Source organism: Lissotriton helveticus, chromosome 1_1, assembly GCF_964261635.1.
Source record: "Lissotriton helveticus chromosome 1_1, aLisHel1.1, whole genome shotgun sequence".
Lineage (NCBI taxonomy): Eukaryota > Metazoa > Chordata > Amphibia > Caudata > Salamandridae > Lissotriton > Lissotriton helveticus.
Window position 1 is genome coordinate 647,677,003 of NC_136057.1, and position 21,907 is coordinate 647,698,909.

General features: G+C 38.5%; 1 protein-coding gene across 1 annotated transcript in view; it reads right to left on the reverse strand.

The window, feature by feature from the left end:
• The window catches only part of LOC144762567 (cadherin-related family member 4-like), a 93,715-nt gene extending 73,143 nt beyond the window's left edge, over nt 1-20,572 (reverse strand). Inside the window, exon 1 of the mRNA XM_078647797.1 lies at nt 20,466-20,572. The gene's annotated coding sequence lies outside the window, so the exon portion shown is untranslated. The remainder of the gene's footprint in view (nt 1-20,465) is intronic.
• Nucleotides 20,573-21,907: the final 1,335 nt, after the last annotated feature.

Sequence of the window (21,907 nt, forward strand, 5' to 3'; positions counted from 1 at the left end):
GTTTTAGGAAGACGTCCTAAGGGACCAGTGTACACCTGGAAGTGTAGTAGTATTTGCAGTGTGCGACAGGATTCTATCAATTTGCTTTGTGATTTTGTACGGACATTTAATAAGAAAACTTTAAAACAGAAAATGAAATTGTTGCAAGAATTAGATCCTTGCAGAGTGAGAGAAGTGACAGGTTTGCATGGTCATTCACTGGCTTGTCTTTCCAGGAGAGTATGCCAGAGTGTTTTTCATCATTTCAGGATGCTAGCAGTGCATCATAATAAAGTGAGGAAATTAGTTAGAATGTTGTATTATGCTAAGAGTCCAGCAATTATGCTTAAACAATTATGCACTGCTCTTTTGCATGGTTCTGAAGTAGATGTGAAGAATATTTGTGAAGAAATTGAGTTTTGTTACTTTGCAAGTAAAGAGAAGAATGTTGAAATCGACCCAGAAGAAGAAGGTAATGTGGAAGAGAGTGTACAGGTTTCCAGTACAGATAATTTTCAGAAGGAAATTGCCACGTTTCAGGTGAAATCAAGTGAGAGGCCTAATTTCACTTGTGGGTGTTGTCGACGCACTTATTATAAGAATCAGACTAAGTTAGTGGATTTATATGCAAAAAGTGAAAGGGAAAATAATAGTGAATGGAAGGATTTCGCAACATACTTGATGGTAGAAAATTGTTTTGATTTGGGATCGGATCAACGTGTGTGTACTTATTGTTGTAACAAATTAAATCAAAACCAGATGCCTGCTAGAGCGGTTCATAATAATCTGGAATTGGTTGAGATTCCTTCTGAATTGAAGGATTTAAATACTTATGAATCTATTTTGATTCAAAGTGTCCATCCCTTACAGGCTATTGTACGAATGGAGCCAAAGACAGGGAAATTGCCTCCATCAGATTTACAGAGAGGATTAAGGGAAGAGTTGTTTATTTGCCTCTAGATTTCAAGAAAAACATTAATACAATTGGAGTAGAGAAAGTGGAAGAGGAACCTCTGGTTATCCTAGTTATTGGGGTTCCGACAAAGAGTAAGAAAATCTGGCAAGATTTAGTGGATGTTAGGAAAGTCAAAAAGGCAACATTGTATTTGAAGAAAAACAATAAGTACTACAAGAATGTATATGTTGCAGAAGAGGAAGTAAGTGAAGAAGAGGACAGCGATTTGTGTGCTGGACAAATTGAGAAAGTAGAAGCCTCTAAAAATGAAGAAATATATGAACATTATAGTGTTCATCCTTTGCATTCCAAGAAAGTCATGGGGAATGCTATTGAGTTGTTTCAAATGAAACAAGCCAAAGGGAGTCCCATTAGTGTTTGGGAGGAAAGTTTGGAAGCGCGGTGTTTCCCACAGCTATTTCCAACAGGTCAAGGAGGAAGATATGATGAGCGACCTCATCAAATTCCTGCTTCTGAATACCGGACTTTACGATTGTATGCAGAAGATCCTAGGTTTCGTCAATGCATTCCCTATTTGTTTCATCTACTGTTTGAAAGTGATCTGTCTGGACTGTCATATGCAGTGAACCACATTTTGAAAAGTGGTGTACAGATGCAAAATATCTCGGCAAGGGACTTTATAGATAAAGTCGATGTGCAAGACAGTATTTTGGATTCTCACCTGATTAATCTCATGGCGTGTCAGCGTGGTACTAATGAGTACTGGTACCGTCGTCATGGTGATTTAAAATGTATGCTGAGGAACTTAGGAACTCCCACATGGTTCCTCACTCTCAGCTGTGCTGAGTATGGCTGGGAAGACTTACTTGAATTTCTACGAGAGGCAAATGGAAACATTGAAAATATCGAATTCAAGACACCTGAAGAACTGTGCTCTTTGGATCCAGTGAATGTATGCAGATACTTCAATCATAGATTTGAAGCTATGATGTCTTTCATCATGAACAAGAAGAATCCACCTCTTGGAGAGGTGTTGGATTTCTTCTGGAGAAAGGAGTACCAAGCAAGAGGTGCTCCTCATATACATATGCTGCTATGGATCAAAGATGCACCCAAATTTGGAACAGATCCGGATGACTTAGTGATGAGTTTCATAGAACAGTATTCTACATGTGCTGTTCCAAACACAAAGGAAGACAAAAGCCTAAGAGAACAAGTTTTACGCTTCCAAAGCCATCGTTGTGGAAAGTACTGCCGTCATAAATTCAGAAACAAGGACAAGTTCTACACAAAATGTTGTTTCGCCTTTCCACGACCGGTGATTTCTAAAGGAAGAGTGAACAGTTTGATGTCTTCGCTGCGACATAATGTGACGAGGAAATCACCCAAAAATACATACAATTTGAAAAGGAACGAAGAGTCCTAGTACATCAACGACTACAACCCAGTGATTTTGTCCATGTGGAATGCTAACATGGATATACAGTTTGTGGCTGATAACTGTATGGCTGTGGCTCGGTATGTGACATCTTACATTACCAAAAAAGAAAAGACAGAATTGAAGGATATGTGGGAGGACATTTCCCATGAAAAGAGCCTCAGTAACAAGTTGTACACTTTAAGTCTGAAGATGTTGTCGCATCGAGAAATCGGAGCTTACGAATGTTCTGACCGATTGTCTTCAGCAAGTCTCTATGCCAAATCTAGGAGTATCATTTGGGCGAGTCTTGGTCTTGCTGCAACGCGTAATCGAGTTCTGAAACCTGTGCGGGAAATTGAGTATTTGGCGAAAAAGGAGCCAAACAGTACAGATATTTTGAAGACCAACATGTTGGATACATATTATCCAAATAGAAGCAGTCACCTCGAGAATGTTTGTCTGTATGAGGTTCTACAAAATTACATATTCAAGAGGAATATCAAAGAAGATATTGATAAAGGAGTGTATGCTGTAATTGGAAGTGAGGGATGTCTGGTCAAGCAAAGAAAATGCCACTTGGTAAACCATAGAAAATTGAGTGGCGAATCTCCTGAAAGAAAAGAGTTTTTCTATTTAGCACTTTTGCAACTTTTCAAGCCTTGGCGTGCAGAAGAGGTACTGCTTGGAGATTTCCTCTGTTACAAAGACTCTTTCAATGCCGCCAAGGAGACCATAGAATGTCCTGTTTTTCCCAAATATCTAGAAATGTTGAATGCGGGAATCGAGCAGGAAGCAACGATTGCAGCCGAGATTGCTAGAGACAGTTCTCAGGACAGTCAGAGTTCTGTTTCATTGAGTCAGGATCCACTAGGAGGACCAGTTATCGAAAATGAAGCTGCCACTGCCATGATTGAAGTGGACAGAGCCATGGCACATGCTCAGGAGGAAGCGGTTAACTTAGAAGACTTGGAAAGACAACTCAACGTTGAGCAGAGGAAAATATATGACGAAGTTACACACCAAATTGATCATGGATTAAGTCATGAGAAGAAAGAGTGCTCATGTACGTCGTTGAAGCCTGTCCGACTGTACGTGAGTGGAGAAGCGGGAACTGGAAAAAGTTTCCTCATTAAAGCAATTTCATATTATTTGCAGAAAAGGACTGAGTCATCACTGTCTTGTGTTGTTACCGCTCCAACTGGACTGGCAGCACATAACATTAAAGGTATTACTTTGCATCGTCTACTGATGCTGCCAGTGGAGCATGATAACAAATTACAATACCACAAGTTATCTGGAGATGCTTGTTGTGAAGTTTCAAGAGTCTTGAGGAAAATGAAACTTCTTATCATTGACGAAGTAAGAATGGTTTCCAATGTCATGCTTGCCTTTGTGCATTTGAGAATGCAAGAAGTTCTCAAAACAGAGTATGATGTGTTATTTGGTGGCAAACACATCATTGTTTTTGGTGATCTTCTGCAGCTGACACCAGTGAAAGGAAAACCTGTGTTCAAAATGCTCACGCATGAAGATACCAGGAAGTGCCTAGGGAGCATTGGCAACGTCAATATATGGTTAAACTTCAATTATGCTGAACTGCGTGAAAATATGCGTCAAGCGAAGGATGAAGATTATAAGAATATTCTGCAAGATGTTAGAATCGGAAAAGTGACCGAGCATGGGAAAGAAGCTTTACATGCACGATTACTGTCAAATTTGTATCCAGAAGAAGACGTTGTGCCTGAGAATATTTTTCGGAAAATTACTGAGAAGAAATCTGGAATATGTTTGATGCCAACTCTTGCAGAATGTGCCATCTTCAACAATAAAATGTTGAATTTAGAAAACCAAGATATTGTGAAACTGGAAGCTATTGACAGAATAGAGCATATGGGAGCAACAATTATTTTGTCTGAGAATTTGAAATCAAAATTGGATTCATTAGAGAAGACTATATCTAAAACTGCTGGTTTTGAAAAGACTCTGAATGTGTGCTTAAATTGCCGTATAATTTTAAGAAGGAATTTACATGTTGAAAGAGGTCTGGTAAATGGATCAATGGGTAATGTTGTTGATTTTGAGAAATACAGAAATAGAGATGGAATTGAATTTTTAAAAATTAAATTTGATGGCATTGAGGAAGTACAGCTAATTGGTCGTTGCTCTGCTAGGTTTTTGCTTGTAAAAGACTTATATGTTCGCCGTAAGCAGTTTCCTGTTTGCTTAGCATATGCGGTGACAATCCATAAATCGCAAGGTTTAAGTGTAGACAGTGCATTGGTGAATATTGGCAGTTCTCTGTTCAAGGAAGGTATGGCATATGTGGCATTGTCACGAGTCAGAACTTTATCGGGATTATACTTGATTGAGTGTGATGTCACAAACATTTGTGCGGATCTCGATTGTATTAAGGAATACAATAGGTTAAGAAGAGAGTATGCACCACATTTGCCTCAATATCCTTTGTTTGAGAAACGTGTGGTAGGCCGGAAACAAAGAAATGTGACCAATAGTAGGGAGGTTGTAGCAAAAAGACGAAAAGTCGATGAACCCAAAATTATAAGCAGAAAAAAAATGGATTCTGTTGAAGATGTTGTTGGTTTTCAATTTGAAAATAGTTCTGGTGTCAACTGCTATGCTAATGTAGTGGTTAATGTTTGTCTTTTCTCTAGAAACTTTAAAAGAAGAGATTGTGGTCAATTCGGATCAAAGATTTTGCAGTTTGTTGATATCTGTGTTAGAGAAATGTAGCACTGATAGAATAAAAATAGAAAGTGTGTCTGAAATTCGAAATCTGTTAGACAAATGTTCAGGTCAAACGCAATTCTCTCAAAATATTCAGCAAGATTGTCAGGAGTTTTTAATGTATATGCTTGATGTATTGCAAGATGAAGGTGGAGATGTAGATCATCTGTTTGGCCTTTCTTATCAATGGCAGCATGACTGCGAGAACTGTAGGTTATCAAGTACTACTAGTGTAGACTCAGAAAGATTTATATATTTAACTTTGCCAGACAGTAAATCAGTGTCCTTTAATAAGCTAGTAAAAGCAGCTGATCACAACATGGAGTGTAGCCAATGTAAGTCTGCAATGTTGTCAACATTATTTATACGAACATATGGCCAGTATGTCATTTTAATGTTCCAACGATGTAGGCCTGATGGAACAAAATTGACAACTTTAATTAAAAATTTTGTGGCTTCGCAGTTGTCAATATCAGGAAGGACTTTTGTAACTGCAGCAATTATATATCATGACGGTCCTTCAACAACATCAGGACATTACACAGCTTATTTGAAGTCTAGAAACGGCTGGTCATTCTGCAATGATTCTGTTTTAACTTTTAAAAAAAATTGCCTTTTGACCTTAAAAATTCTTACCTGGTGTTTTTACAACCAAAATTTTAGGGAAAGAATCTCAGGATTTGCTCTGAGGAACTTCAAGAGGTTCTAATGGCTCCTACACTATTTGGCCTTGAGGATAAGTGTAGTACAGAGTAAAAAGTTATTTTTGAGTTTTAAGTAGTTCCTGAAAAAAAAGAAGGTTTTCTTACAGAAAGTGGTGGGCACGGATTAGTTAAAGGACAACAGAGTATGCCCCAAAGCAAACGGTGTTCTTACCATAACACTTGACGTCATGGAAAAATAACTGCACTTTGAATGAGTTCAGAAAAACTGTTTCTTTTAATAAGCTAATTCAAGCAGCCAATCAAAACATGGAGTAGAGGTAATGTAAGTCTGCAATGGTGTACACATTTTTTGAACAAACTTTTGGTTATAATGTCATTTTAAAATTCCAACTATATAAACCTGATGAAAGTAAGTTTTCAACTTTAATTACAAATGTTGTGGCTACACAGTTGTTGATTTTAGGAAGAACATTTCTAACTGCAGCTATTATATGACATGATGGTCCTTTGACAACATCCACTGTGATCAAGAGAATTAAATAATTGTAGTAGTCATAGAGGTAGTGTAATGTGCCTCATAGTAAGCAGTATCAGTGTCATAGGAAATGTGGAACATGAGTGAGCAAGAAGGGTGAGATACTACTAGTACAGGATTGTGAAAGTGATCTTGAACGTTTTCTTTCTGAAAGTTGCGGAAAAAGAAAATGACGGGATTTGCTTAGAAGAATTCCAAGAGTTATAAATGGCTCTTACACGATTTGGCCTTGAGGAGAAGTGCAGTAGAGAGCGAGAAGTCATTTATTGTATGTAACATATTTGTCAAAACGATGGAGTTTTTCTTTCAGAAAGTGGCGGGCTGAAAATAATAACAGCACAACAGAGTATAAGCTGTTCATAGGACATCCTTCTACGTCATGGAAAGTAAGTTACTTTTGAGGAGTTCTGATTTCTTATTGGTAATGTTATGTGGGTTTTTTAAACACAATCATTTTGATTGTGGTTTTTTTCCCCCGCTGTTATATGATGAATACCTTCAAGTCACTGTTTTTAGTGAAATTTGATATATTCTGAGAACAGCAAAAATAAACCATTTAACATGTATAATTAATTCTGTACTTTTTGTATTTATGATATACATTTAGAATTGTGTAGGAGGCATGGAGAAACTGAGGCTTCTGTAAGTGTCAAGGGAGGTGAGTAATGTACATTGCTCTGTTGCATACAGTCCTCACCTTCTGCGTACTCTTGGATATGCTAGACTACATCTGTACAATGAGATACCTAAGATGAGGAAATACAGGTGATGTGATTGTTAAATGAGCAAAAATATTTGCACGTTTTTGAATGATATCACCTGTGTTTCCTAACATTACGAATCACATTGTGCAGATAAGGTTTAGGCCTGTCCAGGGAGACAGAGGAGGTCTGGCCTTTGTTCAAGAGTGCAGTGGACATGACTCACTTCGTTGGTAGGCCTGCACATGTATTATCTCCTCTGTACTCTTCAACAAGCCTAAATTTAATCTGTAACTCTGAGTAGACCTCACCTCAAACAAATCTCTGGATAGGACACACCTTATCGGCATCCTGAAACAATCATTTAAAATGTTAGGGGCAGTTTTATGATGGCCGTGCGCCTCTTTTGCGCCGCCGTTGCATCACTTTTGCGACACAGCAGCAGTGCAAAAGATGCACCATGTTGCAAGATAGGCCTCACTTCATCTGCAACAAGATACCGTCAGTTTAAAATGTATATATTTAGGACTGTGTAGGGGGCATGGAGAAGCAGAGACTTCTGTAAGTGTCAAAATTGTTGCATACAGTGCTCACTTTCTGCGTAGTCTTTCATATGCTAGACTACATCTGCACAATGAGATACCTAAGCAAAGGAAACACAGGTGATGTGATTGTGGAATGAGCAAAAAAAAATTGAACGTTTTTCAATTACATTTCCTGTGTTTCCTAACATTATGAATCACATTGTGTAGATGCCTCAATCAGTCTGTATCTGACACTCTTTCCTTCACTTCCTCTGTCGCCTCTCTACCTCACTCTCTTTTCCTTATTCACCCTTTCCTTATATAGTTTAACTTACTCACTTTCTTTTAGTAGCTTACACAACTTCAATTTAGTTTTCTCTTCTATCCTTCTTTTCTGTCACTGAAAGTATCTTCTTTTTTTTCTCTTAGTAATTTAAACTATTTCAATTTCTTTTTGTGTCTGACTGTCTATCACTGTTTCTTTCTCTTTTTTTTCTGCATGTTTATCTCTAACTTTATTTCCTTGTAAAATTGGATGATTGTCAATCTTTTCCCTTGTCTTTTCTAATTTTTAAATACATGTTTTAATATTTTTCAAATTTTTGTTCTTTCTTTCACAGATTGAAAGTATAAAAATAACAAGTGACTAAGTTAACGACAATTATAAGGTAAATGTTTTGTACTCTTTTCGTTACATTTCTATCACATTTAACTTCTATTAGTTCCACTGCTTCATTTCTTTAACCCTCAGGTTCCTGCCTTTGCTACTTCCCTCATTCCTTTCTCTATTACTTACTTACTCTACTCCTTCCACTCCTTTTATCAGTCCCTCTGTTCTCATAGTTCCTCACTCCTGTTCTATTACTCTCACTGTCTCTGACTGATCACTCTTTCACTACTTGTTCATTATGCTTTCTCCCTGTAGTTCAAGCACACTAAGGGGCATATTATCAACACAGGCGATAAAATTATCGCTGCTTTTATAGGCAGAAAACTGCTGCAAAAGCGGCTTTAGCGGCAATTTTCTGCCGCAAAAGTGGCTCTAGCGGCAGTTTTCTGCCAATAAAAGCAGCGAAAATTTTATCGCCTGTGTTGATAATATGCCCCTATGTTATTTACATTTCTTTGCTGTTTCAATCATTCCTTTTCTGTCACTTTTTCTTTTCTGCTTTCTGTTTTTTCTCTCTGTTATTCCACATGTTTTAACGTTAGTCACTATCATACATCTTGTTTTATTCCTATTTACTTTTGCTCACTGTTTTCTTAACACTTTCCCTCAGGATTGTTCTTTTAGTCCGGTTCTATCCCCACCTCTCATTCCACATCCTTTACTATTTTTCTTCTTATTTTGAACATTCACTCACATTCTCTAAGAAACTCTTGTTTATTATTCTTCTACTCTCCTTTTTTTCTTTCACTTCCTTATCTATTTTGTTTTTCACAATTATACCCTCTTCCATCTTTTCTTCGGTAAATAGATCTATTAAACAGTATCTCTCTGTTACTCCCTCTAGCTGTCTTTCTTTTAACATTACTCTCTGTTTCCTTCCCTTATACTAACTCTTCTTTGTTTTAAAAAAAAAATTTTTTGGTTCGCTTCCGGTTCGCGTACCGGTGCGCGTACCGGGAAGCGCACCTATGAGATAAATGAAGTCAAGAGTGCTAAAAATTTTAATAATTTTTTAAAAATGGGAGGTAGTTCTGAAAAGAACTTTTTTTAATGTTTTTGTTGTTTTATATATTTTTTTTAATTTTTCTGAACATTTTTTGTTTTTTTTGTATTTTTTGAACAATTTTATGGTTTTTTTTGGTTTTTTGGGGGGGAAACAACAAAAAACAGCCATTATAAAGGGCTCAACAAAAAACAAGAAACAAAAAACTGGGAATTACCAGTGGCTTGAGAGGAGCAAAAAAAAAAAAAAACGACTGCTTTCTTCTCTTGCTGCAGTTGTGGTTGTCGATGGAATCATTAATAAGGTGAATGCTTAGTTCCCCGTAGCAGATGGTCTTTCCGCAAAAAATGCAGACCATTTTTATTACACCATTTTTTTTGTATATTTGGTACTGTTTCGCGCCCTTCTGGTGCTGCAACTGAAGATTCACCTGAGGAGGTGCTGGCCTGATGGTCTCTATTTTTCTGAGCCAGATCCCATACCTCAGCTTGTGCCAGATTGTTAGGGTGCCACCTCTGCATGTGGCGGATCATTGTGTAGTTCCCAAATGAATATTTTTTATTTGGGTTGCCCCTGGACATGACCTCGTTGCAAATTAAGCATGTCACCTTCGGGGCATTCACTTTTTTTTGCCCAGCAGGGATGGAAAAATACTGCCATATATAATGAACTTTGACATGGCTTTGTCTTGGTTCTTCAGGCAAGTATGTTCTGGTTTGTTGGTCCTCATCATCTTCTTCCTCCTCTTCTTCAACAAGATCTAGGGTGGTGGACCTTCCTTTCTGGGTGGTGGTGGTGGTGGTGGGGGTGCACCAGCTGCAGCTACTACTGAAGCCATGTCTCACAAATAGCTCTTGCTTTCTCAAAGAAAATAGTAAGAATGAGGAAAAAAGGAGGGGGCTTTCATCATTTGTAGAAAAAAAAAGTTGAGAACCAATGAAAAGTGTTATTTTCAGGTCACATGTCCCGACGCGCTTACGCTACGCGCACAGGAGCGCTTACGTTGCGCGCTCCGGGTCACGACACGGAGTGCTTTCGGGTACGTTTACGGAGCGCGCCGCAGAAACGCATCACGCGGTTATGCGAAACGTCATCATGTTGTTTTCGTTCGTGGGAAAAGCGCTCACGGGACGCTCCCCCGTACGCGCCCTGGGGCGCTCACCCGTACGTTCACCGGTACGTGCCCCGGGCGCGTACCGGGGCAAATAATAAAAAAAAAAAATTACACATTTTAAAATTTCTAATAAAAATATTACTTTCATACATATAGATATTTGCTATTAAAAAACCTATGAAATTCACTGAAAAAAACATAGGTTATAGACCATATATAGTTAGGAATTAGCATTTACAAAACCTTGAAAATTCACTGAAAAAACCATAGGTCATAGACCATATATAGTTAGGAATTAGCATTTACAAAACCATTGAACTTCACTGAAAAAACCATAGGTTATAGACCATATATAGTTAGGAATTAGCATTTACAAAACCTTGAAAATTCACTGAAAAAACCATAGGTTATAGACCATATATAGTTAGGAATTAGCATTTACAAAACCTTATTTTACTCACACAAAACCATTGAAATTCGCATATATAGTTATTTGTACTAACTATATATCGTGCACCTGCAATCCACTGCTGATCATGTCACATATTACATCATTCATGACATGGTCAGTGACATCACTGATGACATCACTGATGACATCTCAAATGACATCACTGATGACATCACTGATGACATCTCAAATGACATCACTGATGACATCACTGATGGTATCACTGATGACATCTCAAATGACATCACTGATGACATCACTGATGACATCTCAAATGACATCACTGATGACATCACTGATGACATCTCATTTGACATTACTGAGCACATCACTGATGACATCATTCATGTGATAATACGATGAACCTCTTCAGACTCTAATATAACCTTAGATACACTCAGTGTAAACAGACACTCACAGACTGTCACTCATCCATGAAGTTACACACACACCTAGTTAGTCATGCAAAGAATCAATCACACCTCCATTTTCTCAAATATACAGTTATACACACCTTACTTATTCAAACATATACTAACACATATTTACTCTCTTATACAATCCTGGATACAAGTTCACAATGATCCATACAGCCACTCACACATTCACTGGATGTTATGCACATTTATTTATATATGTCAACTCTCACATGTACTGTGTTTTACATATGTACTTACTTTGACATGTAGCACTGAGATATCCATTCACTCACCAATACATTCATGCACACACTCAACCGCCCATACAGATGTTTCCACATGCCCTTTTGAACCCATACATCTAGTGAATCAACTGCTCACACATCTATGCACAGAGTCATACACCTCCCAGCCACCCACACACACACTCAGTCTCCCATACAAATACTTGGGCAACCAATCAATATCCCATATAGTTACTCATATAGCTAATGATCAACACATGCAGCAGATTACAGAACAACAGACACAATGATGCACAAATTAAGACAGTTTAGTCACTAACCCATGCACTCAGTAAGACACATTTAATCACTCACTCATACAGTCAGTCATGCACCTACTAAATCCTTCATCCAGACACTTATAAATCCACTCATTATTCAATTTGTAAGACATATTTTAACTTTACAGAATTATACAGTCACTGGATGTAGTCATCAGTGATGTCATCAGTGATGTCATTTGAGATGTCATCAGTGATGTCATCAGTGATGTCATTTGAGATGTCATCAGTGATGTCACTGACCATGTCATGAATGATGTAATATGTGACATGATCAGCAGTGGATTGCGGGTGCGCGATATATAGTTAGTACAACTAACTATATATGCGAATTTCAATGGTTTTGTGTGAGTAAAATAAGGTTTTGTAAATGCTAATTCCTAACTATATATGGTCTATAACCTATGGTTTTTTCAGTGAATTTTCAAGGTTTTGTAAATGCTATTTCCTAACTATATATGGTCTATAACCTATGGTTTTTTCAGTGAATATATATATATATATATAGGGTCATTGCGTACCAAGCTCCAATTTGTATTTAAAATTCTCCTGGGGGCTTGGTGCTGGTGATTATAAGTCAAAATTAGTCTGACTGGCTGGTTTTTTTTCTGTTGCTACTTTTGATGTTTTGTTCAGTAAGACCTCATTCCTAGGAATCTGATTTGCCTTAGTGATCACCCTGTCAATCACGGGAGTTGCATACCCCCTAGCTTGGAATCTTGCTTTGCTGACTTCCTGTGCTAAATAACACTCGGAATCTGTGCTGCATATGCGCCTGATGCGCAGCATTTCCCAATAAGGGATGCTGCGTATCAGGTGCGCCGGATGGTGACTCATGGCGTGAAGCACAGTATTGACGGCAGTGGGCTTTCTGAATAGCCGTGTCTCCAACTTGTTGTTTCTGACAACAACCTCTATGTCTAAGTAGAAAACATGATCCTGACTTATATTACATGTGAAATTGAGGTTAAGTGTGTTAACATTGATCAAATCAATGAAATCCAGTGCCTGTTGTCTCGTACGTTGCCATACCAAAGATATATCGTCAATATAACGATACCATTGAATTACATGTTCAGTGAAGGTGTCGTGGTGTTCGCCATAGAGGACCTGCTCCTCCAAGCAGCCCATATGCAAACAGGCATAGTTGGGAGAAAAACAGGCCCCCATAGCGACACCCCTAACCTGTTGAAAATACTGATTAAAGAACATGAAAAAGTTGTTGTTCAAACAGATGGAGATCATGGCAAGCAACATTTTGTTGTGTTCAAGCATCTGAATAGGCCCCCTCCCCAGATAATGTTGCACAGCTCTCAAACCATCAAGGTGGTTAATACTGGTATAAAGGGATGTAACATCCAATGTTATCAACCAGTACTCAGGGTCCCATGACAATCCATCAAGCTTCCTCAAAAAGTCACCTGTGTCTTGTACATAGGAAGGCAAAGCCTTGAAATGTTCCTCCAAAAAAGGATCAATGTACACAGACGTGTTTTGTAGTAGGCCATTGCGAGTCAAAATGAGGGGTCTGCCCGGTGGCTAATCACCACATTTATGGACTTTGGGAATTAAGTAAATTACAGGAATTACTGGGTGCTCATTTTTGAGGAATTTAAGTTTGTCTTGATAGAGTAATCCTGAACTTCTCCAAGCCAACAGTTGAGCGTAGAATTCCGTTTGTGCTTATTTCACGATGACTACATCACAGCGTATGTAGCAGTGAGGATCATTTAACTGATTGTAGGCTTCCTCCAAATAGAGTGCTCGGGCCACAGCACCACGTTTCCCCTTTGTCCCATTGGCGGACTATGATGTTGTAGTTAGCCTGTAATTTCTTGATAAGCTGGGTATAGCAGCTGTTGTGTGCTGTGTACTTGTGCTTTTCACGCAATGTTGCAGAATATATTTTTTTAATTCCTGAGATAGAAAGTTTGTGGAAGATGTCAATGTTATCGTGCAACATTAAAGGAGTAAAAGTAGATTTTGGTTTAAATTTAGTGTTGACAGGAGTGTTTAAGACCAGATGTTATTCTGTAGTGCCAGAGCTAGAAATTGGCAACGGGGTCAAACAGCGCTGAGATGACAAGCAGGGTGCTCCCGCCCCCATTTCCTGTTTCTTCTGCCTCGAGCTGACGAGCTGACGAGCTCTCCGGTGTAGCACCTGTGTGCCTTGGAAGGGGACTGTAACCTGCGACGACCTGGGCTCCTTCTCAGCAACCCCCAAATACTTTTTTCATGTTCTAAAATAACTATATGCTCTCTACTGACGATGGGCTAAACCCTGAAACACTAGTGTCTAGAGATATCTGCACTGCCAGAACCAACAATGGTTAAAAACTACAGCGACTTGAAAGTGCGAACTAACTGCATTTACCAGGATGCAACGGGGTCAAACAGCGCTGAGATGACAAGCAGGGTGCTCCCGCCCCCATTTCCTGTTTCTTCTGCCTCGAGCTGACGAGCTGACGAGCTCTCCGGTGTAGCACCTGTGTGCCTTGGAAGGGGACTGTAACCTGCGACGACCTGGGCTCCTTCTCAGCAACCCCCAAATACTTTTTTCATGTTCTAAAATAACTATATGCTCTCTACTGACGATGGGCTAAACCCTGAAACACTAGTGTCTAGAGATATCTGCACTGCCAGAACCAACAATGGTTAAAAACTACAGCGACTTGAAAGTGCGAACTAACTGCATTTACCAGGATGCAACGGGGTCAAACAGCGCTGAGATGACAAGCAGGGTGCTCCCGCCCCCATTTCCTGTTTCTTCGGCCTCGAGCGGACAAGCTGACAAGCTCTCCAGTGTAGCACCTGTGTGCCTTGGAAGGGTACTGTAACCTGCGACGTCCTGAGCTCCTTCTCAGCAACCCCCAAAGACTTTTTTCATGTTCTAAAATAACTATATGCTCTCTACTGACGATGGGCTAAACCCTGAAACACTAGTGTCTAGAGATATGTGCACTGCCAGAACCAACAATGGTTAAAAACTACAGCGACTTGAAAGTGCGAACTAACTGCATTTACCTGGATGCAACGGGGTCAAACAGCGCTGAGATGACAAGCAGGGTGCTCCCGCCCCCATTTCCCATTACTTTGAACTCTTTTTCCAGCTTTTCAAGAGTACCCCCTGTTTCCTTATTGTGGCTTTTTACCGTTATTAGTCTTATGTTAAGTCCATATATAAAGATACTTATTTTTTATAACTACTTGTGTGGTGTCCCTTTGTAGTGTCCTTCACTGTGTTACTGTGTATGAGCATAAATGCATTACACACTGCCTCTGAGATAAGCCTAGCTGCTTGTGCTACGTAACCACAGGGTTGAGCAGGGGTTATCAAAGGGTGTAGCCCCCTTACTCTGACTTAGGAAGAAGGGTCCCTACTTGGACTGTGGCCAGCCACTGCCAACTAGAGACCCCCATTTCTAACAGCCACTGATTGGAATTCTTTTCTAAACACCAGAAGTTACCACCCAAGCAGCATGATGAGTAACATCCCCTATGGGTAACTTCTACGCATTAAACGCAACTGTGCTACGGGGGGGGATTAAAAAAAAGCTAATGAGGATGCCCTCAATCTCTTTTGAGCCATAGGATAATCCAATAAGGTTCTCCATGAAGCAGAGAAGAAAGATGAAATAATAACTAGGCTTGAACTTTTGGACACCAAAACATCCAATGAAATCAACACAAGTACCAAGGTAGAACCTGCACGAATGATCACCTGCTACAATGCAGAGTCCCCACAAGTAGTCCAAATATTTAGAAAGAACTGGCACATCCTACAGACTGATCATGTCCTGAAAAAGGTAATCTCTACTCAGCCATTGATCACCTATAAACGCTCTAAATCCATTAGCGATCATCTAATATCTATCCACTATCGTGCCACTCCCCTAAGAAAAGAAGCTGTAACTGGCTTTTTTCTGTGCTTGAAATACAAAGTTTGTAAATTTAGCCAGAAAGTAACAAACTGCAGCACACAAGAGAAGGGCTCTAAACCAACTAGGAGCATCAATCGACTATTGAACTGCAACTCAGAATGTACAGTTTATTGCCTTGAATGCCCATGCATGAAACAATAAGTTGGCAGTACTATCCACCCTGCTAAAAAACGCATATTGGAACACATGCCTGCAATTTCTAAAAAAGACAGTACCGACCCAGCAGCTTGTCACTTCAAAAGTGCCCACAACAGCAATCGTGACTTGTTAAATTTCTTCTGTATAAACCAAGTCCCCAAAATTGAGAGAGGTGGAGATAGGGTCGGAAGTTTACAAGCACTAGAATCTATGTACATTATAGAGCTGAGCACAATAGTCCCCCTAGATCTCAATAATGATGAAGAATTGTGGGTCCATTTAGAAAGAATTCATTAGTATTTTACATCCACCATCATTGAAACATCAGATCATCCAATCACTTTAAAGCTACAGGTCCCTCCTGGGGAGACAGGAGGCAAGATTATGACTATATATGTTTGCTTATTTATTTGTTATTTTGCCCATTTGGGGCACTATCATTTACCATGTGTAGGATTATATTCTGTACATCGCTAAATAATCTCCTTAAATCAATGTCTGGTTATGTCACTGAATACACATGCGGTTTGCCCATTCAGGGCTACATAGAATATGTACAATAGGGTTGGCAAATTTTGTACAACAGAATATTTATATATCAAATCAACAACAGGAGTCAATGAATACTGGCGTCTCAAAATCATAAATTAACGTATTGTATTTTAAAAACTCCTGTGACATTTAAACCTTGAACCCCCTATCGCATAACCAATGAGGACAAAGTTAACTGTGATAAATAACTTTGTACCAATTGTCTCATGACAGAATGAATGTTCCAAGATAGCCACCACAAAAGACACATTAACGTGATAAGATTTTTTAACTATCTTCTCTGTTTATACGAAATAGTTTTTTACGCCATGCACTTTTTTCACTTTAAAATGGTGTTTGAAATGTTAATTTCCTGACATCGAGAAAGGCGGAGAGCCAAAACACATCTGTCAGTGCGGGGAGGTTTTGCACAATAAAAAGCACTTTAAACAAATTCTCGCAAGTGCTCTCTTTTGTGTTGGCTGACATGTAATTCGTCTGCTGCTGTGGATTCTTTTGTAAACGTCTCAACACCTAATGGAGACTCAAACCCACGACGTGCGGTGCAGCGGCGGTGACTTCTGTATGTAATGATATATATGTAGTTATAGTTAGGATTCCCAGAGATAGAAATTCTTTGGGTTTTTAGTTGCTAATAACTTTGCACCTGTTTGACGAATCTCCATGAAACATTGCAGACCTATTCCTTTTTCTACATTGGTTGATGATGCAAAGTTTCATGCAGATTTGTCAAGTGGGTGCAAAGAAAAAAGGAGGGTCTCAAAACATGTTTTGGCACCAATGCATTTTCCGTAGACTTCGTACTCACATGAAGTGCAAAAACGGCTGATAAGTTTTGAAGGAAATTTTGCAGGAATATAGATTATGTTGTGTATATGATCATCTTGGGTAGTACAGGTAAGTATTTTAAAAGTTACACTGTAAATGTTAAATTAGTAATAGGTAGGGAAAATTCTACTGATATCTCATTTTTAAATGTACAGCAGTAATTCCTAGAAAGTCCTGCCGTACTAAAAAACATTATTAAAATATGTTAAATGTAAAATGCACTGTACTACACTATGTTGCACAAATAAATTATACTACAGTATATTTTCATTTTTTTAAACATATTTCTTGAGTAATAACCAAAAATGACTGCACTATGTACATTTTGTTTTTTAAAGTATCCAGTTCTACATAACCAGTGGCAACAAAATATTAAAAAATTAAATGCATTTCTCTATCTATTACCACTTTAATAAGCCATTAATAGGTAGGGACCAACAATACAATCTACTACTTACCTATATCGAAGGCACTAACCCACAATACAGCAAAACTATGTTAAAAATGACATGTTTACGTTTACGTTTTGTAAAGACAGCCATTAGCCAGTGACATAGTGCCTTCTTCTTAGCATCTGCCATGATGTACCTCAAAGTTACAGCAGTATACCTCAGCAGAATATATACAACTAAGTATATTAATATGTATAAATTTAACACTCTGATAAAACCTACTACCAACAATTACAATTTACACCTCATAATCTATATTTTTGCCACATTATATCACTAGACTCTACTGAACAACACTCTATGCTTCCAGTTAGTGCCACTGTATTATACCCCACTACAGCTGAACCAACCACACTATACCTCAGTCCAGACTACAGCAGTCTACTCTACGGTATTCCACTCTACACCACTCCACTTTATGCCACACTACTGTACGCTATTCCACTCTTCACCACTCCACTGTATGCCATTACATTCTACCCACTGCAGCCTAACCTATTCCACTGAATGGCACTACACAAGCTTCTCTCCGCTCTATGACACTCCAATGTACTTCACTAATCTGTATGCTATTCTACTGTATGCCACTTCACTCTACGTCACTGCACTGTACACCACTTCACTGTACTCTATTCCCGTGTACGCCACTACACTATGTGGCACTTTAATCTATACTATTGCTTTATACGCAGGTTCACTATACACCTCTCCACCCTACACTATTCCACTGTATGCCACTCCAATCTATGCCACTCCCCTGTATGTTGGTCCACTAAATGGAACTTCAGTCTATGCTATTCCACTCTGCGCCACCCCAATTTGCAGTACTCCACTATATGCTACTCCACCCTACATCACTCCACTCTATGCTACTCCATTCTACTACTACTCCACTGTACGCAACTCCATTCTGTGCCACTCACTATATGCTAATCCACTGTACACCTCTTCACTCTACAACACTACACTCTACGTTATTGCCAGTAATAATACACTGTCACTCCACTGTATGCTACTCCACTGTACACCACTCCACGCTACTCTACCATACGCTATTAGACTCTATCCTATTCCACTATGTGCCACTTCACTTTTCCCCACTAAAGTCTATGCTATTCCACAGTATGCCACTCCAATTAAAGCCACTCCATCGTACATCAATGTACCGTATGCTATTCCAGGCTACGCTTCCCCACTGTAAGCCAATCCACTGTACCCCACTCCACTCTATGCCATTCCAATATTCCACTGTATGCAACTACACTCTGTCACTCAACTCTACAGCACTCCACTCTACCCCTTTTCACTGTATGCACACTACCATGAACTGTGTTCTCACAAATAATGTAATTTGCAATGTCCTGAGTGTTGTTATTAATGCTATGATTTCACATGGTGTAAATGATGCAATATGCAGTTAGCCAGTGCATTGTGAAGGAGAGGGTTAAAGTAAATGTAGTTATGCGGGTAAGGTGACAGCACTGGCCACAGAGGTGCATGACTTACAGTAATTTGAAGGTGTTGTGTAAAAGTTAATGTATGAGTATAAATTAGGAATTTCTAAAATGTGTGTAGTTTAAGTTTTGTTTGTATGTACAGAATAAATAAAGTCACAGTGATTTAAAGGTGGTGATTAAAATATGCATTTTGTGTAGTTTAAGTTTTGTTTGTATGTACAGAATAAATAAAGTCACAGTGATTTAAAGGTGGTGCTTAAAATATAAATTTAAGGAACATCTATAACTTTAGCATTTCTAATGTTTTGTAGTTTAACTTTGGTTCATAAAGAAAGAATACTGTTTTCTTAAGTAAAACAAAGGTTTGACATTTATACAATGAAAAATCAATATTTATTTACCTTTTCTGTATTTTGTCCTCGATATTTGCATGGCTCAATATTAAAGATTCGATATTTGGGGTACACTATAATTATCTTTTAAAAGAAAGCTAGTTACATCGCTTTAATTTCAGGTTTTTAGGTGCCCGATTCGATGATGATATACTTTGTTGTCTCCTTTTTATGGCCTGGCTTGACAGCACAGCTGTTGCCAGATAATTATTTGAGCTAGAAAGGGGCCCCCCTGTCTCCACCCACATGTTGGTCGCCAGAAGTATGTGCTTTTATTGAACAACGTAGTGATCATGTTGTTCATTTATCCACCTGCCTGAACTTGAATTTAGTGGCACACACATGGCATTGTAATGCATTCAAACTGTCTTAGGTAACTAGATAATATATGGTGTTTTTCTCTGGTAACAGCACGGATGGGAGAAGGGCAATCATTGACCTAGACGGATTTTTATCTCTGGCATAACAGTGCAACTGTCAGTTGACCTTTTAACCTACACTAATCAATATATCTTGTTTGGTTCCATACAAATACATATCCATTCCCATTCTATTTACTGGCGATGCTTCACATTTGCATACAACATTCTTTCAAAGCGGGCCTTATGGCATTTTCAATGCTTGTTAAAGTTGCTTTTACAAAGTGTTTCTGTGACATTGCAGCTAATGGAAAATGCATTGTACAACTGAAAGGCGCTTTTTTCTTTTGCAAGATCGCTAGTAAAAAAAAGCCTCATGTAAGAATGTTTTTGAAATTTAACATGATTATTGCAAGCACATGGTTGCCGGGCTGTGTTCTTTTATTTCCTTTTTTCACTTTTGTAGAATATGTTTGCAATAAAAGTTTCAAAAAATGTTAAACATTACACCAAGACATATTGGCCTCACCAATTCTTATTTGAATATGTGCTCAGAACTCTTTTGGAGAAATATATATGAATGTAATGTGAATTGAAAATATTTAAATTGTACTGGGAACAGTCATATTGTATACTCACATAATAAGATATTCCTCACACTTGGGAGAATTATCATTCACGTCTAGCAGAGATAATGATAGCTCTGCTGTTGCAGAGTGCACTCTGTCATTGTCATATGCTCTTATGTAGACCACTTGAACAGGAGGTTGTCTGTGATCTTCGGCGTCTATTCGAGAGGACAATGTAATGTCTCCTGTGTCTTAATTGGCAAGAAAAAAGATACAAATTGTTATTTGAAGCATAATTTGTCAATCCTAAATAATATCAAAAACTTTTTGCCAACCATAATTTACGCCATAATAGATGTACAACTCTTAAATTATTATTCAAGCAGATATGGCTGTATTGGAGAAAATTCCTATGTATATTTTTTGTCTACAAAATACACTATTATGCATTAGAAGTAGGCCTGGACTATAATGCTCCAATCTGACCTGTGAGTGTTGGCATGCTTTCATGTGAATATTCATTTAACCCATAAATAGTTGAGTCAATTTGGGGTCTTGAATCTCACAACAAGCTCGCACTTCGTTGTGGGAGCCACAACTAAATGTATCGAAGAGCAGGACATAGCCGTAGCAGTCTGCCTTTTTTTATAGGTACCACAGGGCAAAGCAGATCCTTCCAGGTAGAAGACCTTTTCATAAAACAAATGGTAAGTGTATCTGCCTTATGAGCTCCTATTGCTTGCTCAACGATCACAGTAATCTATTTCTATGTAAACAGACCAACATGCACACATAGTTTAATAGCGGCAGGGAGTGCTTAATTTGAACCTGAGTTTTCTAGTGCTTTGTACTGATATACCACTCAAAATCAGCACTTATGAAAGTCCACCACATGCTGGCACTGTTTGTCGGTTTTTAAGATCAACACATCAATTCATTTAATAATTCAAAATTGATTAAAAACTGGTCAGGGCCAGCGCTCCATGCCAATTTTTATAGATTTGAGTGGCTTAGCATAGTCTGAATTGTCACTCTTGCAGTAGTGCAAACTGCAGTAGCCTTCTAAGAAGGGCCCTGGCACTTACACTTTTTTTTTTATAAAGCACTTGTGGTATGTGATCAGCTTAGTTTGCCAGCAGGCAGCAATCTGTTTACAAAGACTGTAGTATGCAAATAGGAACCTGAGATGTGAAGATTGATAGTGTTTTAAGCAGTTTTTTCACTTTAAGTGAAGTTTCAAGGAGTCTAAAAATGTAAAGGATGCAAAGCTACAATCCTTCAAACCCATTCAAATTGTGTGCCACTTAAACATTTTATTTATTTATAAAGTTTTACATAACTTGACCCAAGAGGGTATCAGAGCGCTTTACATTTAGGATCGCTGCGTTAAAAGTTACATCAGTCACAAGAGCATAGTAAGGTACAGTACACTTAAACAATGTTGCAAAAGATCGTAGGAGGGAGGGGAGGAAGGAGTAATAGAGGGGAGACGAGGAGAAACTGTTTCCAATG